We start from the raw sequence: 12,538 nt of genomic DNA, 5'->3' as shown, positions 1-12,538 counted from the left end.
CTCTAGTTGTCTGGTTCCTGATCCTTGGTGCCTGGGGCGGGTTGACAGTGTCCTGGAATGGGAGACCCTAATAGAGAGGAGACTGAGGGTACCAGCTCTGTATTGGTTGGTTTGCACACGACAGGAAAGTTCACAGGCAAGTTGTTTGCTACCCTTAGGAATTAGCTAACCCTGACAGGGATAGTTCCTCCAGGGTAAGCAAGGCCCCCAAGAAGTCAAAATATTAAAAAATTCAGGGAATGGGCCCTTCTGCCATCATTTTAAATTCAACTCCATAAAATGCATCATCATCGCTGCTGCCTGGACTCAGGCTGAGCACCAGCACCTCCACCATGCAGCATGTAAATAAGTATGATGACCCAGAAGAATTTGCAGAGGGCTACAAGATCAACATCAGTAAGGATCAGCAGGATGATAGTAAAATGTTTACTGGAGCCTTGAGTTGGTATATAAGCAAGGAGGACCTGACTGAATACTTATCTCACTTGGTAAGCTGTAGACTGCATGATCAAAACAGATCTAATTACTAGAAGATCAAGAGGACCTGGATTTGTGATTTTCAGAAATGCTGTTAGTGTTAGTAAGACTTTGGAAGTGAAAGAACACTGACTAGATGACAAGTTGATAGACTCCCCCCCAAAAAAAAATGTCAATGATTTAAGAGGCAAGGAATCTCCTAAAAAGATTTTTGTGGGTAGTTGAGTCCAGATACTTCTGAAGAACAAATTAAAGAATACTTTGGAGATTTTGGAAGGGTTGAAATATTGAACTGTCCATGATACAAAAATAAATGAAAAAATGAGGATTTAAAAAAAAATCACATATACAGATGAAGAGCCAGTAAAGAAATTGTTAGAAAGCACATATCATCAAATTGGTTCTGTGATGAGTAAAAAAAAAAAAAAAAGCACAACCCAAAGAAATGTACAAGCAGCAATAGCAACAGGAGGAAGGGGAGCTGCAGCTGGGGGACCAGGTGGTACTAGGATCATGGTGGACATCAGGGCCAAACCCCAAACCAAATATTATGATGAAAGATATGGAAGCTACAAGAGTGCCTATGATATTGTGATTTATAGAAAAATATACTTGATCATTCAGGTGATAATCAGAATATATGAGAAATATGTATTTGGTCTTCATCCATAGTTCCTGTCTTACAGTTCTCTAAACCCTTGGAGTCCATTGAGTGATAAGAGCACTGGGATAACGTTTAGTCTCTTGTCCTCAGTTCCTGAAAATGCTTCAGGGAAAGCCAAAACAATCTTGAGGAAGCAAAAACAGAGCCAGAGGAATCAGGTTCCCTGACTTCAGACTATACTACAAAACTATAGTCATCAAAACAGTGTGGTCTGACTGGCACAAAAATAGAGATATAGATCAATGAAACAAGATCAAGAGCCCAGAAATAAACCCACGCACCCATGGTCAATTAATCTATGATGAAGGAGTCATGATGACACAATTTTGAAAAGACAGTCTCTTCAACAAATGGTGGTGGGAAAACTGGACAGCAACATGGAAAAAAATCAAATTAGATCATTCTTTAATGCCATACAAAAAATAAGCTCAAAATGGATTAAAGACCTAGAGGTGAGACTGAGCACTATAAAACTCCTAGAGGAAAATATAGGCAGAGCACTCCTAACATAGATGGCAGCAGTATCTTTTTTGATCTATTTTCTAGAATAATGGAAATAAAAAACAAAAATAAATAAGTGGGAATTAATTAAGCCTAAAAGCTTTGGCACAGCAAAGAAAACCATAAACAAAACAAAAGACAACCCACAGACTTCGAGTAAATATTTAGAAATGATGTGACTGATGAGGGGTTGGTCTTCAAAATCTACTAACAGCTCATGAAGCTTAATATCTTCAAAACAAACAGTACAATCAAAAAATGGGCAGAAGACCAAAATAGACAGTTCTCCAAAGAATACATACAGATGGTGAAGAAACACATGAAAAGATTTTCAACGTTACTAGTTACTAGAGAAATGCAAATCAAAACTACAATGAGATATCAACTCACACCAGTAAAATGGCTACCATCAAAAAATTCACAAACATTAAGTGCTGAAGAGGGTGTGGAGAGAAGAGAACCCTCCTATACTGTTGGTGGGAATGTAAATTGGTATAGCTACTATGGAGAATAGTATGGAGGTTCCTTAAAAAAGCGAAAACTAGAGTTACCACATGCCTCTGCAATCCCACTCCTGGGTATGCATCTGGAGGAAAACATGGTCTGGAAGGATACATGCATCCCAGTGTTCATTGCAATATGTTTACAGTAGCCAAGACATGGAAGAAACCTAAATGCCCATTGATAAAGGAATGGATAAGGAAGAAGTGGTAGATATATACAGTGGAATATTACCCAGTCATTAAAAAGAATGAAGTAATGCCATTTGCAACAACATGGATGTACCTAGATATTGTGATATTGAGTGACAAAAGTAAGTCAGACAGAAGTAACTGGGACAAAGAAAAGTATGATATCCCATATCTCTCATATGTAGAATCTAAAAAGAAATGATATAAATACACTTAAATACAAAAATAGAAACAGACTTTCAGACTTAAAGAACAAATTTATGGTTACCGGGGGGAAGGGTGGAGGGAAGGGATAGTTAGGGAAGTTTGGAGATCAGTATGTATAACCAACCTGACTGCTGTTAACAAAGTACAACATGATGAAGCTGAGGATGGAGACTGACTTCATTTTACTTCGTTTTAATGTAAGCAGACAGCTGGGTCATGGAAATGAGATACTGAGATTAAGAAATCACAACTGAGTCTCTTTATCATATAAACTATATATATATATATATATATATATATATATATATATATATATATTTCTTTTTTGACTGCACTGTGTGGCTTGTGGGATCTTAGTTCCCTAACCAGAGATTGAACTCAGGCCCTCAGCTTGAAAGCTTAAAGTCCTAACAATTAGAGAGGTAGGGAATTCCCTAGAAACTATATTTTATTCATCCTTTCTGTTATTTAGTTGCTAGGTCGTCCTACTCTTTTGTAACCCCATGGATCATAGCCCACCAGGCTCCTCTGTCCATGGAATTTCCCAGGCAAGAATACTGGAGTGGATTGCCATTTCTTTCTCCAAGGGATCTTCCCAACCCAGGGATCAAACCCGCATCTTCTGTGTCTCCTACATTGGCAGGTGGATTCTTTACCACTGAGCCACCATGAAAGCTCTTATTCATCTTATATCCTGGCATCTATTAGGACACCTGGTTCATAGAATATATACAGTAAATGCTCTTGTATAGACCATGGCCTAGAGGGAGAGATATAAACTCCTGGGTTAGGAAAAACATCTAAACAGGCCAGTTTGCTTGCAAAAACTCAGCCTAGACAGGAGATGGTGCAACAAAGATGAGTTAGGCTTCCCTGTATAAGACAACATTGGGAAGTTAGTAATTGATGTCAGAGGTTAGCGAGAGGCTCTGGGAGCCAGAGGCAGGGTCACTCTTCTGAGGGGGAAATTCAGCAGTAGGAAGTTCCTTGTTTCAGGGGTGCTGAGGAACATGAGAACAGAGATGTCTAATGCCCCATATTTATTTATTTTGGGGGCTGTCAGTAATTCCTCTCTATTATCCCAAAACCTTCAGTAGCAATCTCAACAACTGCCTTGGATTGGTGATATTTTGCAGATAAAAGAGGAGGCTTCATACTTGGTCCTAAATACAGTGTAAGGATGAGAACTATGTGGGAAGAGAGACATGAAAGAATTCAGCAAGAACAGGAAGTCAGAGCCAGAGGTAGCCATGAGGGGCCCCTGGGAATCCCTTGAAATCTCAGAGAGGGCATGGGGTTTTTCCAGAGTATGTAGAGCAGGAAGTTGAGTCAGCAGATTTTTTTGTTTTTTTGTTCAATGAAAGTTGGAAGATTTGGACTTGGGGACATTCTGGCTAAAACGTGTTACATATTCATTTATTAAAGCATACATTTAATAGTTTTTATTGAACACCTACGACATGGCACACACAGAGGGTAGAATAGTGAGTAAAAACAGATGTGGTCTCAGGTACCTGAGAGTGTTCTTCAACTCATGACTATATGGAGATGTCAAAGGGATCTATCCAATGAGACTGTCTGAAATATCACCCTTGAGAGAGAACCATGGTTTGAGATTATTTATAGACAATGAGTCATTAAGGATGTGTTTGTAAACTGACCTAAGCTAAATTGGTTGTTCACAGTTGCTACCAAGTTCTTTTTGGTAGGTGTAAGTGATCTTGATGATTTGAGGTAGTGAAGGCTACGGGTCTGCTTTTCCACAGCCTCCCTTGCTGAACTGATACGCTACAAGGAAAGCAAATCTCAAACTGAAATCTACCATACTATTTATTATGGAAGAGGTGCAAACCAAATATGCAACTTGTTCTTTGGAGTTCAGTGAAGTAACAGCACTCTGCATTTAGGCACTTTAGGTTCACTGGAGCCAGATGTGATAATATTCTATTGCAGGACTAAGCATTCCTTTAAATTGGATCAGGATCAGACTCCTCCTCTAAATGGCAGAATGGGAGAGTCTCAGGCTGAAGGCATACTGCCAATCATTAGGTCTGCACAGCATTTCTAGCCCTTCCTCTAAGAGGAACATCACTCATTACCATTTCTTTTTTTCCCCAAACTTTAAACTCTTTATTTTGTATTGGGGTGTAGCTGATTAACAATGCTGTGATAGTTTCAGGTGAGCAGTGAAGGGACTCAGCCATACATATACATGTATACCCCTCTCCCATGCAGGCTGGCACATAAGCTTGAGTAGAGTTGCATGTCCTTGTTGGTTTTCTATTTTGTATATAGCAATGTGTACATGTCCTTCCCAAACTCCCTAACTATAGCTGTCAGCAACCATAATTTCATTTTCTAAGTCTGATTCATCACCATTTCTCTGGTTAGGAACATCACCAAAGAAAAAAGTGTTTATCATCTCTTATGCCAACTAAAGACTTTTCTTGGGTAGATTCAAGGGAAAGATAGTTCAAGCTCTAGTTAAAACCCTTGGGTAATTCCAGAGTGGAGACTCCTCAGTATCTTTCAAGTAATAACCTATCACAACTTTTTTTAACTGTCACAAAACATACATAACACAAAATGTACCATTTTTAAGTATTTTAAGTATTTAAGTAGAACAGTGGTTATGAGCGGCTGAAATTAGGAGGGAGATATAGAGGTTATTGTTTAATGAGTACAGGGTGGGATGATGGAAAAGTTCTGGAGATGAATAGTGATGATGGCTGCACAACATTATGAATATATTTAATGTCATTGAACTATATACTGAAAGTGAAAGTGAAGTCTGACTCTTTGTGACCACATGGGCTGTAGCCTACTAGGCTCTGAAGCCTGTAGGGACATAGACTGCCTCCGCCACAGGAGTTAAGGCCCTATCAGAGTCTTTTTTTGAGTCTCCTGTAGCTGGCGATCAGAAGGCCTTTTTGGCCAGTCTTTCTCCGTAGCTCTGCCCGTTCAGGCACTAAGAGGTCTCCCTTGCCTGGGGTCCTTCTCTGTCGTTCCGCGTGTCAGGCACGCGGCGTGGTCCCCTGGCTGGGGTCCTACTCTGTAGATCGGCACGTCAGTCACTTGAAGGAGCACCCTGGGTGGGTCCTCCTCTAGTTCAGCGCGTCAGACATTTGATGGTCCTCTCTGTTGTTCCGCTGCCGACGCTGGCGTGTGGTGAGGGAGAGGCCATGGTGGTGACTCCACCCCCTACGCGTGACTCAGCAGTATCTCCTTGCTTCCATCTCTGCCTGGCTTTCCCCCACAGGCGTTTCCGACCACAGTCTCCTCCCTCACATCCCCTCGATCCGTCTCTCCACAGTCAGCAGCAGCCCTTGCCCTCGGATTGCTCCACAATCCCTAAACTCCAGGTCCCAGATGCTGTGCCTTCCTGGGGACCCGTGTCCCTGTCTGGGGTATGTATGGCTGTGGCAAGGACGGTCTGATTTTCGTTCCATTTAGGTTACCACGGATCAGCTGTTTCACTCTCAGCCTTAAATGTTTCTCCTCTGACTCAGATGCCCCGATGTGGGGATCGGACCCCTGCTTCAGTTCCCCTACCTGCCAAGGGCAGGTCCAGTCCTAGTAACACTCCTGTTTTCCCCCCTAGTTCCTTCATCCTACTGAGTATTGTCTGGTTCTATATATTCTTCTCCGCTAGTCAGGTAAGCGCATCCGCTCTCAGCTGGTGTTCTGTATGCACTTCTGTGTCTGAAGGTATATTCCTGATGTTTGCATGGAGAGAGATGTACTCCATGTCCACCTACTTCTCTGCCATCATCTCCTCCATCACTTTAGTTTTTAGAAATATTTAATATTGCAGAATAGCTCTTTAAAATTAGTTCTGCTAAAATTTTGTTATATTGCCAGAGAAATGTCTTGAAATTTGAGTGTACACCACCATGATAATTTATAGTATGGGTAGGCATTGACTTTAAAAACTAAAGGACCAATTGGTGATCCCTGGAAACAGGGACATTTTGGGCAGTGGTGGCATCCCCAGATCCTACTGTCATCTGAGCCTTCTTCTCTGCTCTTAAGCCCACAAGCCATTAGACACAAAGCCATAAGACTTCCAGCAGGAATGGCCCACCTCTGAAGGTGTGGGTGCCTCCTGGGAATTTTGCAATTCTCATAACACATCACAGAAATATTGCTAATGAAGAAGATACTTAAGACAAAGGAACATAAAATTATGTTTTGCAATCAAGAGGACCCAAGTGGAATAACTAGCCTTGAGAGGTAGAGAATTAACTCACAAGCAGAGGTCAGATTCATTGATTTGATAATAATATACTGAGACTTTACCCAGACCAAGTCATGTGATAAATTCCAGAAGGAGGCAGGTAGATTTGGAAACAGAGGGGAATAACATTAATGCTTTATTCTTGTCAAGATCAGGGGTTGGCAAACCGTTGCCCATTACCTGTTTTTTTATGGCCAGTGAGCTGAGCATGGGTTTACATATTTAAAGGTTGGGAATTCTCTGGTGGTACAGTGGTTAGGACTCACTGCCAAGGGCCTGGATTGGGGAACTAAGATCCTGCAAGCCCTGTGGCATGGCCAGGGAGGCAGAAGTGATTACCATTATTTCTAAATTATTTTCTAGGTTTAGTAAAACTAAGAGCAAGATTCCACAAAGTCACCATTTTTCAACTTCATTAATAATCAAAGAAATGTAGGTGACAAGTTTTCTTTTAAAAAAAAGTTGAAATTGACAAAAACATGATAAATCATAGTTTCTAGTAGTGAACTCAGCTCATCATTCCAATCTGTTTTCCCCCTTTCTTCTAATGTCAGTACAAAATATTAAAATTTTCAGACTCCTTAGTATCTAGAGTTGCCATGATACAAATGCTAGTGAGTAGAAGTCTAAATGGTCTTTGTTCATCCTTTACTCTTCTTTATCTCTGGAAACAGATAGGATGATTGGAGAGACAGTAGCCATTCTGTGATCAGGAGGATGAAAAAAAATTATGTGCAATAGAAGGTGAAGTACGAATATCAAAGAAGTATCCTCTTGAAGTGGTTGAGTCTCACACTAGTCCTTCATTGCCTACCCCTGGAATTTTTATTTTGTGATAAATAAATCCACTGAATTATTTAAGCTGCTGTGATAGGTTTTTCTATTATTTGCAGCCAAATATAATCCTTGACAAAAGGTTCACAAAAAGGACTCTTAGTAATTCCCTGGTGGTCTAATGGTTAGGACATCATGCTTCCACTGCAGGGGGCATGAGTTCTATCCCTGGTTAAGGAACTAAGATCCCTCAAGCCACACAGTGAGGTAAAAAAGAAAAAAAAAAAAAAACAAAAATCAATGGACTCTTTTAGGACAGATTTTTAGTTGCCAGAGGAGGAGTGGGGTGGGAGAGTGAAATAGATGAAGGGGATTAAGATGTACAAATTTCCAGTTATAAAAAAAGTAAGTCATGGGGATATAATATACTTAGTCATGGGAATAAAATGTAGGGAATTTGTTAACTTTGTGAGGTAACACATGGTACCTACACCTACTGTGATGACCATATTGCAGTGTACATAAATGTTGAATTGCTATGTTGTATACCTAAAACTATAGTATGTCAATTATGCCTCCTAAAAAAAGAGAAATAAATGGATCCTCTAATTCTCTACAGGTAGAAACAAAAATTGGCAGAAAGTTCCAGGTGGACAATACATTAAAAAATGTTCATAAGTGTATTTAGTCCAGATCATGTTTCCTGAAATTCACCTGGCCCTTAGAAATTTATTCATATATCAGAGTCTTAGTTTTTTTTTAACTGAATACAGGTCATACAGACACTAATAATGTACAGATAGTAATAGTAGAGTCCTCACTTGTTTTTATAAATAATAAATGAAATAGCTTTACAGCCCTTAAAAGAGTGCCTGGATGGTGATAACTGCTTGATACTTGTTAACTATTATTATATTCTTAAGAGTTTTGAAAAGTCTACTTCAATTCAGTTTTACTCAATTATTAAAAAGAGATTTTTGGGACACTTTTGCTGAATAATCACTGTACTATGAATTGTGGTAAACTCTGAAACAGATGAAAACAATATGTTCATTGAGTTGTAGAGTACAGTAGGATGGAGGGTGAAGTCAAGGGAATGGCAGGGAGAGACATACACGTAAGCAAATTATTCAAACGCTATGAGCACACTTTTTTCCTATTCTATCTAAGAGATTAAGGCATTAAAAACATTATTAGTTTAAGTTTTAGGACACACAATGTATAAAGCTGTAATTTTGTGACATCAGCAACAGAAAGGGGTGGGGGCAGAGCTATAAAGAAACAGAGTTATATAATACTGAAGTTAAGCTGTTAAAATTCAAATATGGCATTATAACTTTAGCAGGTTACATGTAATCTTCATGTTGAGCACAAATTAAATAGTATAGAATATACACATAAGAAAATGAGATAAGAATTTAAATGTTTCAGTACAAAAATTTACCAGCTGAACACAAAGGAAGACAGTAATGAGATGATAAGAAAGGAAAATCTTTTAACAAAATGAAAGAAGTAAATCCCCCCTTGTCAGTAATTACTTTAAATATAAATGAATTAAATTTTCCAATAAAAAGACAGAGATGGCAGAATGGATTAAAAAGTCATGATCAGGACTTCCCTGGTGGTCTAGGGGTTAAGAATCTGCCTGCCAATGCAGGAGACATGGGTTCGATCCCTGGTACTGGAAGATACCACATTCCATGGAGCAGCTAAGCCTGTGTGCCACACCTACCGAAGCCCACACACCCAGAGCCTGTGCTCCACAAGCAGAGCCACCACAATGAGAAGCCCGTACACCATGAGGAGAAAGTAGCCGTTGCTCGCTGCAGCCAGAGAAAGCCCATGCACAGCAACAAAGACCCAGCACAGCCGAAAGTTAAAAAAAGTCATGATCCAACTCTATGATATCTCCAAGAGACTCACTTTAGATCTGAAGATGCAAATAGATTGAAAGTGAATAAAAGTGAAAGGCAGGAAAAAGACATTCCATGCAAATATTCATACTAATATCAGACAAAATAGATTTTAAATTAAAAAAAAAACAGTAGCAAGAGACAAAGGACATTATACATTTATAAAGTTCAGTACAGCAAAATGATACAGCAATTATAAACATTTATACAACTAATAACATACCATTATAATATATAAAGCAAAGATGGACATAACTGAGAGATAGATCTACAATAGGCATACAACCCCAAAGGGAAAGAAGTGGGAAACTTAATAACCAAACCAGAATAGCCCCAGCATTCTCCTTCCAAAGAGCAGAGGAACTTTCTCTTCTCTCTCCCTCCTTTCATGAGCTTCTTGGAGTGAAGAATTTCCTGTTAAGTTGGGATCCTTTCCTTGTTTTATGAAGTCTGTAGGGATTGCTGCTGGGTCTTTTAGGAGGAAAAGGCGGTGGTGCCTCTGACCATGTATTTTGCCCCATGGAGATGAAGACAGGTTTTCTTAGGACTAGACCAGGCTCAACACAGAATCATAACTTAGGACTTGTCACAAAGTTTATTTACGTGGGAAACAAGAAAAAGTTGTTACAAAATTAAAAAAAAATTTCCATTAAAAATTAAAAAGCAAAAACAGAACATCTGTTATCAGTATTATTTTACATGAAAGGTATTTTAACAACACCAAAATAGAAAGGCCTTAATCACAGAGTAAATGTAGTTTTTTAGCTTGAATACATCTGGTTCCATAGAAAACCTATATTTTTGTTCTTATATTTTTTTATGTTGTATGCCTAACACTGTCATGACCTGCCCCAATCTTCAGATGGCAATTTGTGAATCTATGGTTTAGTACAAACCCCTCTCATGATCAAAAAGCGTGACATTATTCATACTCTGGAGACAGTGAGCTCTTCAAGGACAAATTTTTATCTCCCTTTCCCAGTGACAAACTCAACTACTTCCTTGTATGTAATTTCCTAATTTTAAGACAAGCTTTTATTATGTACCTGATTTCATTGCATTTCAAATATTTATTTATCTTTTATGCAATTCTCAAGAAAATATTGGTTGTTTCCCTTGTTTGCTAAGCTAACGTTTTCTATTTTGAGGATATGAAGGAAATGAATTACTCAGTAAGTCCGGGTGAACTAACATAAAAAAGAGTTCTTAGATGTATAGGGGTAAGAATTAAACGAGTTGCAAGAATAGACCACAACTAGGCCTAAAACCTGGGTCTGCCACCAGGATGTAGTGACTAACAAACAAGCCTTCAGTATCCAAGTACACTGTTGTATTCTGTAAGACTGAAATGCTGCTGCTGCTGCTGAGTCGCTTCAGTCGTGTCCGACTCTGTGTGACCCCATGGACTGCAGCCTACCAGGCTCCTCCGTCTATGGGATTTTCCAGGCAAGAGTACTGGAGTGGGGTGCCATTGCCTTCTCCAGACTGAAATGCTAGTGTAGGGTAAAACCAAGATGGGGTTTTAAGTGAAAAATGGGTATGGTGACAATTTTTTAAAGGAGTGTAGTTCTAATTTGAAATTTTAATGTAAATTGTTCCTTTGGATATATAAATTAAGATGTAAAAAATCAGATTTCATATTCTTGAAAAATACTAAAATATGTATTGTACCCCAAATATTGGTATTTTGGAACTTAAGAGCACAGTAATTCAGAATGTCAGTACGTGAATGAACGTCTGGAAACATGCTTAGTCTAAACGTAATTAAAAAGGTATTGCTTTAGTCTCCCAAATTTTACTAGTAAAATTTTAGAAGTTTGATATATAGTGCAGGAACAATATTTCTCAGCTCCCTCAGTTGCTAGGTTGTGTTTTTGCACTACTTACTATATTGCACATGAGATACTAAATAGTATATACTTGTTCTTGACTAAAGTGGACAGAGACAAAGATTTTGGGAGTGGTATGTATCTATATCTTATCTATATCTATATATCTGGAGGAGTAAATGGCAATCCACTTCAGTATTCTTACTTGGAAAATTCCATGGACAGAGGAGCCCCCCAGGCAATAGTCTGTGAGTCACAAAGTGTTGGACACGACTGAGTGACTAACATACACACACACATATAGCGCTTCTGTGTGTGTGTGTGTCCTGATAGAAGATGATTTAATGATTTGTCAAGGAAATTTTTCCATACCATTTGCCTGTTGAAGACCCAGGATTAGTTATTCCTTTCACTCCTGCTTGCAAAATGACCGCCTTTTCTCCCAGACCCTCCCCTTTGTAATACAGAACCAAGACAGCCGACTCGCAGTGCCGACAGTGTTTCCCTGAGGCCTTCGTTTAACGCCCCAGTGCAGTCTGTACGTCACACAGCTCCTGAGATACCACAGGCAGCACATTTAACATTTCCCCTAAAACAGAACACAGAACGCCATCCTTCCAACCTCGAAGATTAGTTTCCTCATCAGACATAAACGTACCACCAAGCCAGGGCTCTCTATTTGCCTTGTTTCCTGAGGCTGGAAAAAGGACGGTGTGGACTTGTGCCCGGCCTGGTGAAGACTTCAGCCTGAAACTGACCCTTCCTGCTCACCTCACTTGGCTAGAACAGGTCCCATGGCCCATTTGACTTCACAGAGGAGAGGGGCAGCCTTTCCTGTGCTCCAAACAGAGGGAATTAATCACAGTGAACAACCCAAATGACGACCTGAGAAATCCCCTGATTAAGTGGTGTTAGTGGTCATTTCCCTATGGCTGTAGCAAACAGCAGAGATGTATGGGTGATAGGTCAGTCCTCTCTCCATCTCTCCCTCCAACCCTGTCCTCTGTGAAAACAAATTCAGTGGTTGTGATGTGGTAGAGTGCACGGGTAAGTGTAAGTTGTGAATAACATTCCAGGCCTTGGACTAGACAGTGGTTTATGTGTGTGTAAAGCATTTGCCTTCCTCCGCACTGAACATGCTGGAGGGCTCCTGTATCTTGGACAGCAAAGAGATGTGGGGCTGGAGGCCCAGGAATGAGAAGAAGTAATGCCCTGAACACCAGCAACTGATCCCCCAGAGCAGC

General features: G+C 39.8%; 1 pseudogene; it reads left to right on the top strand.

Moving 5' to 3' along the window:
• The first annotated feature begins 332 nt into the window (after nt 1–332).
• Nucleotides 333–11,928, top strand: LOC139035084 (heterogeneous nuclear ribonucleoprotein D-like pseudogene; annotated as a pseudogene).
• Nucleotides 11,929–12,538: the final 610 nt, after the last annotated feature.

The sequence above is a fragment of the Odocoileus virginianus genome, chromosome 5 (assembly GCF_023699985.2).
Source record: "Odocoileus virginianus isolate 20LAN1187 ecotype Illinois chromosome 5, Ovbor_1.2, whole genome shotgun sequence".
Taxonomy (NCBI): domain Eukaryota; kingdom Metazoa; phylum Chordata; class Mammalia; order Artiodactyla; family Cervidae; genus Odocoileus; species Odocoileus virginianus.
This window is presented reverse-complemented; position numbering and strand designations above follow the sequence as displayed.